This window comes from Canis lupus, chromosome 23 (assembly GCF_011100685.1).
Source record: "Canis lupus familiaris isolate Mischka breed German Shepherd chromosome 23, alternate assembly UU_Cfam_GSD_1.0, whole genome shotgun sequence".
Taxonomy (NCBI): Eukaryota; Metazoa; Chordata; class Mammalia; order Carnivora; family Canidae; genus Canis; species Canis lupus.
The window spans coordinates 10,311,789-10,322,508 of NC_049244.1; the positions used below are offsets into that span (position 1 = coordinate 10,311,789).

At 39.0% G+C, this 10,720-nt stretch overlaps 1 long non-coding RNA gene across 1 annotated transcript; it reads left to right on the top strand.

Moving 5' to 3' along the window:
• The first annotated feature begins 985 nt into the window (after positions 1 to 985).
• Positions 986 to 3,799, top strand: LOC102155631. The gene is made up of 5 exons (XR_005376877.1): positions 986 to 1,511; positions 2,370 to 2,489; positions 2,576 to 2,662; positions 3,435 to 3,548; positions 3,629 to 3,799. It is a non-coding gene; the product is annotated as an uncharacterized LOC102155631 (long non-coding RNA).
• The last annotated feature ends 6,921 nt before the right edge of the window (positions 3,800 to 10,720 follow it).

The window sequence follows — 10,720 nt, forward strand, 5'->3', positions numbered from 1 at the left end:
TTCTCTCTTTTTAAGTGTATTTTCACAATGAAAAGAAATAGACCCAGTATCAATAGGTACTCAGTGTAGTGAGTGGGTTTCCACTTGAACTCTTGCTGCCATTTTAATTGGAAATCTTTATCCAGAAATATATAATCATTGCTTTTCTGTACTCATTGTTTCACCATCGTATGTATGTATGTATTTATTCATGAGAGACACACAGAGAGGCAGAGACACAGGCAGAGGGAGAAGCAGGCTCCTTGCAGGGAGCCCAGTGCGGAACTCGATCCCCGGACCAGGATCACGCCCTGAGCCGAAGGCAGATGCTCAACTGCTGAGCCAGCCAGGTGCACCAATGTTCATATTTATTTAGTAGCTCTATTAAAGTAGTGGTTCTCAAATGAAGTCACTGGAACAAAATTAATATCATCGCCTGATGTGATAAGCAGAATTCTAAGATAGCCCCGATATTCCTGACTCCCTGGTGTATATGCTGTCCATAATTCCCTCCTGTGAGTGTGAGTGGGACTTCTAAATATAGTAAGATATCAATTCTATGATTATGTTAATAAAAGGAAGGGATTTTCCATATGTAATTAAGGTCCCTAATTGGTCAGCCTTGAGTTGATCAAAAGGGAGATTATTTAGATGGGCCGGGAAAATCAATATTAAGTCCTTAGGATTGAATCCTTCTTAAGGAAGGAAACCTGAGCCTTCCCTGGCAGAACAAATTCAAGGGATGGTAGAAATTTCTTTTGCTGGCCTTGAAATGAAGAAAATTGCTATATTGTACGAGGTCCCACGGAAAGGCTATGTGGCAAGGACCTGGAGGTGACCTCCAGTCCCTGGATAACAGCTAGCAAAATCAGGGGTCCTCAATTCTACACCCACAGGCAGGTGAATTCTGCTACCAGGCACCATATAAGCTTGGAAGAAGACTCTGAGTTCCATAATGGAATGCTGCCTAACTGACACCTTGATACCATTATGCCATCAAGGCTGTTGTGGGCTGTCCCTGCGGGTCAGGGGCCTATAAGTCATCCTCTAGTGGGCTCTCAATGCGACTTCCCTACCCTGATCATCCTGTGCTGCACTCATCTCCTTATTGTCTTCTCTTCCTCCTACAGCAGCTGCCTGGGTCCATGGGTCCCTGTCACAGCACAAGTGCAGCTCAAGGTCCCAGGCTCCAACAAAGAGTCTGAAAAAAGAATCAAGTGGCCTCTAATCATTCAGTCCAGACATGGGCCCTGACTGAGGAAAATTAGCACCAGCCACAAGCAAAACCCACTGGAAGGAGTGAAGGATAGTGTAATTGACTCCTTCTGGCCTCAGTTTCCTCGTGGAAAATGGAACAAGAATGGTTCTTAATCTGGTCTGGGCTCAAACCTGACTCTGCCCTTTCAGCTGTGACCTTTAGGTCAGCCCCTTCCTTGCTCTGAGTCTCATACCCTTCACTGGTCTCTGAGTAGCAGATAAGGAGATGTAAGCAAAAGGGCACACGGAAGCTACAAGCCAAGAGCCATGTGGAGGTGAGTGGCTATTCTTCCAGAATCTGGTTTTATTTGACTCACATTGTTTCTCCCAGCCACCATGACATTTTGGCATGGTCATGAACCATTAGTGGTTCAGGAGTGTGGCTCAGGATCCAGACAGCTGTGTTGAATCTTGGCTCTGCTAATCACCAGCAGTGGGATCTGGGCAAGTAGCTTATCCTGCATGTCCCCTGGAGTCCTCTCCCATAAATGGGTCAGTAATAGAATAATCTCAGTGGTAATGGTGGGGAGTCAGTGAGTTACTATACATAATGGCTTCAAAGTGTCCCCAGTAGTAATCTCAGCCCTCAAAAGATGCTCAATGTGACTCTAGCAGTGGTGTGGGGAAAAGGTAGGAATAGTGACCAGGGGGGCATCCAAGTGCAGAGAATATGCTGATTCCTGATCTGGGTGCTAGTTTCACAGGTATATTCTGATATAAAAACTCATAGAGCTGTGTGTAGAAGATATGTACACTTTCTCTACATCATGCCTCCACAAAGGTGTGTGTGTGTTTGGTGCTTAGGAATTAGCAAAATTCTTAGGAAAACTCCAGACTCTCACAGGCTGTGGAACCGGTGTGGTACAAGCCAAATATCTAAGCAGTAAAGGGCTTCCTAGGTTATAGGAGCCCAGCTTGTCTGGATTGTAGATTGAATAAATAGAAAACTACACTAAGGTATAGATGTGATGTGAAGATAGGACAAGGCTAGCAAATAGGAAGTCCCAGAAAAGTTGGGAGGGATCTAGGAGCCCAAAGGGTGGTAGGACCTTCTTAGGTTCTGTGGTAGGCATGGACTCCCCTCCCGTACCCTTGGGAACAGTTTGTGACTATTTTGTCTCTCTGTGATGTAGGCATGGAACACTCTAGAACAGAGCACACATCTCAGTGCTCATTGCCTAAAGCAGCAGTGTGCTTCAGATGATGAAAAACTATCTGAGGAGACTTAGCGAGATGTGTGGCTTCAATTCCAGGTTTTGTTTTTTTTTTAAGCTGGGTACAGTATACTTTATTGATGGTACATGACAAGGTAGGGCTCAATTCCAGTTTTTATTTTCAGGGTGTGGTTGAGCTCCTCCCCATATCATTCTTCTTCCTCTGGGAGCCAATTGCTATCTATCTACAGAATAAAGGAGACATTGATAAGGTAAGGGAGTCAAGACTCAGATCCACTGAGACTGACTTTTGATTTTCTTGTTTCTCTTTCCACATTTGAAATGAATTCTGTTGGCACCAAGGGACATCTGACATGATAACACTGAGAGACTGAAACTATCATGTGGGAATGGTTTAGAATGGGGACTAGGGTTTTACATATCACAAACCATTCATTCTCCCTCTGATTGAGGGCTCTCGGGTAAAATCCCAAACTCAGTGATTCAGCTACCAAAAATTTGACTAAGAGAGTTCAGGACACATGAAGGAGAATGGTTATATCCTGACATTTATGCACCAGCTGCCTTCCTATCTTTGGTGTCTTTGGAATAACTGTTCCCTTTGTGTTAGGGACAATCTCAGGAGCAATGTTGAACTTCTGAAAGCCTCAGGAGAGATGTCAGAGTTCCCTCTCTCTTAAGGAGCAGAATTCTATCTGATGGAGCATTAAGCAATTATAGGCCTGAGACTTTGCGCTTCCCTTCAGCTAAAGATCACCAATTCAAATATCAATTGAGTTATCATGTTCAGAAAACACTTCTTTGAGTTTTTCAAAAAGGAAAAAGTCTTGTTCCAGACAAGATGGACTAGATGCATTTCTCCCCACTCTTTCTACTAAATACAACTGCAAATTTCTGGACATTCTAAACATATGAAGACTCTGAAAGGTATAGAGAAGGATGTGGGTCAGCTGGAGATTTCATGACTTGAGGAAAGATATGGCTGTGAATTCCCTGGGTTTTCTTTTCCTCATTATATTTCAGACTGACTGCAACCCAGTTCACCTGCTCAGAAGCTGGTAATCAAAAATGCCAATGGACACAGACAAAAATAGGCCCAAGAAAAGCCTTCTCTCCCTAGCCAAAGGACCGTGAAAGGTACAGCCTGGAAGGATAGAAAATGCTTTGATAATTATCCTCATCCAGTTAAATAAAACATACCTCTTCCTCACGCCTAGCAAAGACTGAGTGAGCAGCCTGGCTTCTGGACTCATCTGGCGTTCCCACCACTCTTATGCAACTAATACTCAAGCCCTAGACAGTGCATTAAGGTAAGAAAAGGAAATAGAAGGCATGCATATTAGAAGAATAAAACTATTTGCAGATGACATGATGACCTATGTAGAAAATCCCCATAAATCTACATAAAAATTTCTAGAACTAACTCATGAACCGAATAAGGCTGTAGGTAGATCAACATACAAAAGTAAATTGTACAGGGTCCACTTCTGGGTTCTCTATTCTGTTCCATTGATCAATGTGTCTGTTTTTGTGCCAGTACCACACTGTCTTGATGACCACAGCTTTGTAGTACAACCTGAAATCTGGCATTGTGATGCCCCCAGATATGGTTTTCTTTTTTAAAATTCCCCTGGCTATTCGGGGTTTTTTCTGATTCCACACAAATCTTAAAATAATTTGTTCTAACTCTCTGAAGAAAGTCCATGGTATTTTGATAGGGATTGCATTAAACGTGTAAATTGCCCTGGGTAACATTGACATTTTCACAATATTAATTCTTCCAATCCATGAGCATGGAATATTTTTCCATCTCTTTGTGTCTTCCTCAATTTCTTTCAGAAGTGTTCTATAGTTTTGAGGGTATAGATCCTTTACCTCTTTGGTTAGGTTTATTCCTAGGTATCTTATGCTTTTGGGTGCAATTGTCAATGGGATTGACTCTTTAATTTCTCTTTCTTCAGTCTCATTGTTAGTGTATAGAAATGCCACTGATTTCTGGGCATTGATTTTGTATCCTGCCACGCTACCAAATTGCTGTATGAGTTCTAGCAATCTTGGGGTGGAGGCTTTTGGGTTTTCTACGTAGAGTATCATGTCATCAGGGAAGAGGGAGAGTTTGACTTCTTTGCCAATTTGAATGCCTTTAATGTCTTTTTGTTGTCTGATTGCTGAGGCTAGGACTTCCAGTACTATGTTGAATAGCAGTGGTGAGAGTGGACATCCCTGTCTTGTTCCTGATCTTAGGGGAAAGGTTCCCAGTGCTTCCCCATTGAGAATGATATTTGCTGTGAGCTTTTTGTAGATGGCTTTTAAGATGTCGAGGAATGTTCCCTCTATTCCTACACTCTGAAGGGTTTGGATCAGGAATGGATGCTGTATTTTGTCAAATGCTTTCTCTGCATCTAATGAGAGGATCATATGGTTCTTGGTTTTTCTCTTGCTGATATGATGAATCACATTGATTGTTTTACGGGTGTTGAACCAGCCTTATGTCCTGGGAATAAATCCTACTTGGTCATGGTGAATAATTTTCTTAATGTACTGTTGGATCCTATTGGCTAGTATCTTGTTGAGAATTTTTGCATCCATGTTCATCAGGGATATTGGTCTGTAATTCTCCTTTTTGGTGGGGTCTTTGTCTGGTTTTGGAATTAAGGTGATGCTGGCCTCATAGAACGAATTTGGAAGTACTCCATCTCTTTCTATCTTTCCAAATAGCTTTAGTAGAATAGGTATAGTTTCTTCTTTAAACATTTGATAGAATTCCCCAGGGAAGCTATCTGGCCTTGGACTCTTGTGTCTTGGGAGGTTTTTGATGACTGCTTCAATTTCCTCCCTGGTTATTGGCCTGTTCAGGTTTTCTATTTCTTCCTGTTCCAGTTTTGGTAGTTTGTGGCTTTCCAGGAATGCATCCATTTCTTCTAGATTGCCTAATTTATTGGCGTATAGCTGTTCATAATATGTTTTTAAAATCATTTGTATTTCCTTGGTGTTGGTAGTGATCTCTCCTTTCTCATTCATGATTTTATTAATTTGAGTCTTCTCTCTCTTCTTTTTAATAAGGCTGGCTAATGGTTTATCTATCTTATTAATTCTTTCAAAGAACCAACTCCTGGTTCTATTGATCTGTTCCACAGTTCTTCTGGTCTCGATTTTGTTGAGTTCTGCTCGAATCTTTATTAACTCTCTTCTTCTGCTGGATGTAGGATCTATTTGGTGTTTTTTCTCTAGCTCCTTTATGTGTAAGGTTAGCTTTTGTATTTGAGTTCTTTCCAGTTTTTGGATGGATGATTGTATTGTGATGTATTTCCCCCTTAGGGCTGCTTTTGCTTCATCCCAAAGATTTTGAACGGTTGTATCTTCATTCTCATTAGTTTCCATGAATCTTTTTAATTCTTAATTTTCTGACCTATCAGATAAAGGGCTAGTTTCCAAGATCTATAAGGAACTTATTAAACTCAACACCAAAGAAACTAACAATCCAATCATGAAATGGGCAAAAGACATGAAGAGAAATCTCACAGAGGAAGACATAGAAATGGCCAACATGCACATGAGAAAATGCTCTGCATCACTTGCCATCAGGGAAATGCAAATCAAAACCACAATGAGATACCACCTCATACCAGTGAGAGTGGGGAAAATTAACAAGGCAAGAAACCACAAATGTTGGAGAGGATGTGAAGAAAAGGGAACCCTCTTGCACTGTTGGTGGGAATGTGAACTGGTGCAGCCACTCTGGAAAACTGTGTGGAGGTTCTTCAAAGAGTTAAAAATAGACCTGCCCTACGACCCAGCAATTGCCCTGCTGGGGATTTACACCAAAGATATAGATGCAATGAAAAGCCGGGACACCTGCACCCCGATGTTTATAGAAGCAATGTCCACAATAGCCAGACTGTGGAAGGAGCCTCGGTGTCCAACGAAAGATGAATGGATAAAGAAGATGTGGTCTATGTATACAATGGAATATTACTCAGCCATTAGAAATGACAAATACCGACCATTTGCTTCAACATGGATGGAACTGGAAGGTATTATGCTGAGTGAAATAAGTCAATCGGAGAAGGACAAACATTATATGTTCTCATTCATTTGGGGAATATAAATAATAGTGAAAGGGAATATAAGGGAAGGGAGAAGAAATGTGTGGGAAATATCAGAAAGGGAGACAGAACATAAAGACTCCTAACTCTGGGAATCGAACTAGGGGTGGTAGAAGGGGAGGAGGGCGGGACGTGTGGGTGAATGGGTGATGGACACTGAGGGGGGCACTTGATGGGATGAGCACTGGGTGTTATTCTGTATGTTGGCAAATTGAACACCAATAAAAAATAAATTTATTATAAAAAAAACAAAGAACCCCCCCCCCAAAAAAAAACAAACAAAAGTAAATTATATTTCTTTATGCTGGTAAGGAACATACAAAGTGAAATAACAAACATGCCATTTATGCCTACTTAAAAAGGAAATATTTAGGTATAAATCTATCAGAAGTTGTAAAGACTTATATGCTGAAAAGTACCAGATGTTAATGAAAGAAATTGAAGATTTAAATAAATGGAGAAACATATCATGTTCATGGATTGAAAGACTCAACATAAAAAAGGTGTCTGTTTTCCCCAAATTAATCTATAGATCAACACAATTCCTATTAAAATCTCAGCAAGATTTATTTATAGAAACAGGTAAGTTTATTCTAAAATGTATATGGAAATGTAAAGGATCAAGAATAGCTAAAAGAATTCTTAAAAAGAAGTGAGAAAAATCAGTCCACCTGATTTTAAAATTTACTATATGACTACAATAACTAAGGCAAGTATTACTGGAGCAGGTATGAAGACATACAGATCAATAGAACAAAATAAACAAACCCAGGTATAAACCACAATGGCTTTTGATAATGATTCAAAAGTACTTCAGTGGAGGAAAGACTATCTTTTTAAACAAATGGTGTTGGAGCATTTGCATATTCATAGGTCAAAACAAAAACAAAAAACCCCCGAAACCAAACTTCAACCTAAACTTCACAACTTATATCAAATGTAACTCAAAATAGGTCATAGATTTCAATGTACAACACAAAACTATAAAATTTTTAGAAGAATACATAGCAAAAATATTTGGGACCTATAGCTTGGTGAAGAGTTCTTAGATAGAAAACCTAAATTCATAAAAGAAAAAAAATTGCTAAATTGGTACCCACCAAAATTTAAACTTGTGCTTTGTGAAAGACTTTGTTAAGAAGATGAAAAAACAAGCTACATGGAGAAAATATTTTTAAACCACATATATGACAAAGGGCATATGTACATGCAGAACTCTCAAAATTCAACAACTGTCCAGCTAAAGATGGACAATAGTCATGAAGAGATATTTCACTAAGAAGGATATACAGATGGCAAATAAGCACATGAAAACATGTTGAATACCACTAGTCATTAGAAAAATGCAAATTAAGGCCATGATGAAATATCACTATATGACTATTTGAACAGCTAAAATAATAAAATGTACCATATCAAACGTTGTCAAGGATGCAGAGAAACCAGTTCTCTCAAACTGCTGGTGGGAATGTAAAATGTACTGCCACTCTGGAAAATGGTTTGACAATTTCTTATAAATGAAACATAGACTTATGGAATGACCCCGTATCACACACTCTTGGACATTTACCCTGGAGAAATGAAACTTATGTCTATACAAAAACCAGAACACAAATATTTGTAGCAGCTTTATTTGCAATAGTCCCAAATAGGAAACTACCAAAATATCTTTAAATGAGTGAATGGCTAAGCAAAATGTGGTACATCCACACCACGGAATATAATAAAAAGGAACAAACCATTGATATACAGAACTTGGATGGGTCTCAAGGGCATTTTGCTGAATGAAAAAAGCCAATCTCAAAGGGTAACATACTCTATGATTCCATTTATGTAACATTGTTGAAATGACAAAATTATAGATATGGAAACAGATAAGTGGTTGGCAGGGGTTAGGGTGATGAGTGGGAGGAAGTGGGTATGATTATGAAGGGTTACCATGAGGGAGATCTTTGTGATGATAGAATAACCTGTATGTTGATTGTAGTGGTGGTTATAAAAATTGATACAAGTGGTAAAATAACATAGAATTGTATTCACACATTGTACCAACGTCAGTTTCCTGGTTTTGATATTGTACCATATTACGTAGCAAGTAACCATTAGGGGAAACTGGGTGAAGGGTTCATAGTACCTCTATTTTTGCAACTTCCTGTGAATCTATAATTACCTCAAAATAAACAGTTAAGGGGTGCCTGAGTGGCATAGTTGGTTAAGCATCTGACTCTTGGTTTCTGCTCAGGTCATGATCTTGGGATTGTGAGATCTAGCCCTGCATCAGGCTCCAGGCTTGGAGTAGACTTTGTTCCCTCTCTCGTCCTCTGCCTCTTCCCACCCCCACCCCCTGCATTTTCTTTGGAATAAATAAATCTTAAAAAAAATTTAAAAAATAAAAAAATACCTTATAAGTTTACATTGATACTCTCTATTCAAATTTAGGATTATAGAGTAAATTTTACTGATCTGACATATGTGTCATCTTCCCTTGCATGGAAAAACCTGACTTTCAATGACATCATCATAAGTACATGTTTTTTTTTTTTTAAACACTGCCAGTAAAATCTCTTGTATAATAATGTAAATACTCCTCTCAACAATGTAGTTACTGAAAACAAGAATTTTGCATTTCTTTCTTTCTTTAAAGGTATAAGCTATTAGATATATACAGGTAATTACTTTAGAGTCACTTAGAATATTTTTTCTTGGGATTGTGTTACCAAGGTATTTATGTTTATGTTCATTTGTTCTTTTGATTTTAGGGATTGCACTTTAAAAATTTAATTTTATTTTGAAATTATGTAAGTTATTTGTATGGTTTCAAGTCAAATCCTCAAAACCAGTTATATTCTGAGAAGCTAGGATTTTATTCCTTTTATTCTCCTCTGATTATAGGTAACCATTTAAAGAGTTGTGTGGTTCATCCTTCCATAAATGCATATTTTTATATTTACCACTTTTTAGGAACTATACAAACTTCACTGCATTAAAATGTTTACTATTTATCCTAGCAACTACTTCCTTACACTGTACATCTTTTGACAGGCGTATAGCACTCCACTGTGTTTATATTATATTTTATAAATACACTTATTATATATTATATTTTATTCACTCACTTTTATATTGATTGGCATTTACATTTTTCCAGTGTTCTATTAATATATAATAACACAACAGTAAAATGCCATATGTACATATCTCTTCTTATTTTTGCCTGTGTATCTTTGGGATAGATTCCTAGAAGTGGGAATCAAACATAATTTTTATAGGTAGACAGATGGCTTTTGATTTGTTAGAAAACAAAGCACAATGAATGAAACACTAAGGCAGAATGCAGAATTTCAATTCTATGAGGATGACCATGAATTTTGACCCCTTGGTTCTTCCTCAGTGTATGGTTGCTGTGGAGATTTGAAAGATGAGCCTTCTGCTTGTCCCCCCAGCCCTTGCATGGTCTTTGGGCAATGAGCTGAATCAGAAATGCAGGCAAATAAATTATCTGTAGTGGTGCCAAGCAGGGTACCAAGTTATTCCTGGGACCTGCTCTGCCATCCAACCCCCTGGGGGGAGTCCTAGCACTGCCTTTTGTGGTGACCATTGTCCGTCCCTTGATATAACAGGACTCCTCTGGGTTGCAGGCATCAGGTTCATTCAATCCAGCCACCTGGGAGGGTAGATTATTGGAGAAGCTGAGAAAACTGAGATTCAGAAAAGATAAGTCTCTTTTTCAAAATGTCATAGCTAGTAAGTGATGGAGCTGGTTTCATCTTAGTAAATATTCTGGAAGATGATATAGTAGGGATGTTTCTCTCATTACCCACCCCCCAAATTATCCAAAATCAACCACAAGAACAAGGAATAGAAAATTACAAAACATTTGAGGGGCACCTGGGTGGCTCAGTTGGTTGAGCATTTGCCTTCAGCTCAGGTCCTGATCCCAGGGTCCTGGGATGGAATCCCACATCAGGCTTCCTGCTTAGTGGGGAGTCTGCTTCTCCTTCTCCCTCTGCCCCTCTCCCCTACTTGTGCTCTCTCTCTCATTCACTCTCAAATAGGTAGATAAAATCTTTTTTTATAAAAAAAATTATGAAACATTTGGAACTCTGAATCACAAAACATCAAGCCAGAGAGAGGAGGGAAGAAAAGTTCACAGATTGAGAGGATGAAGCTTAAAATTGTTTGCAAGGTGTGTGTATGAGTGAG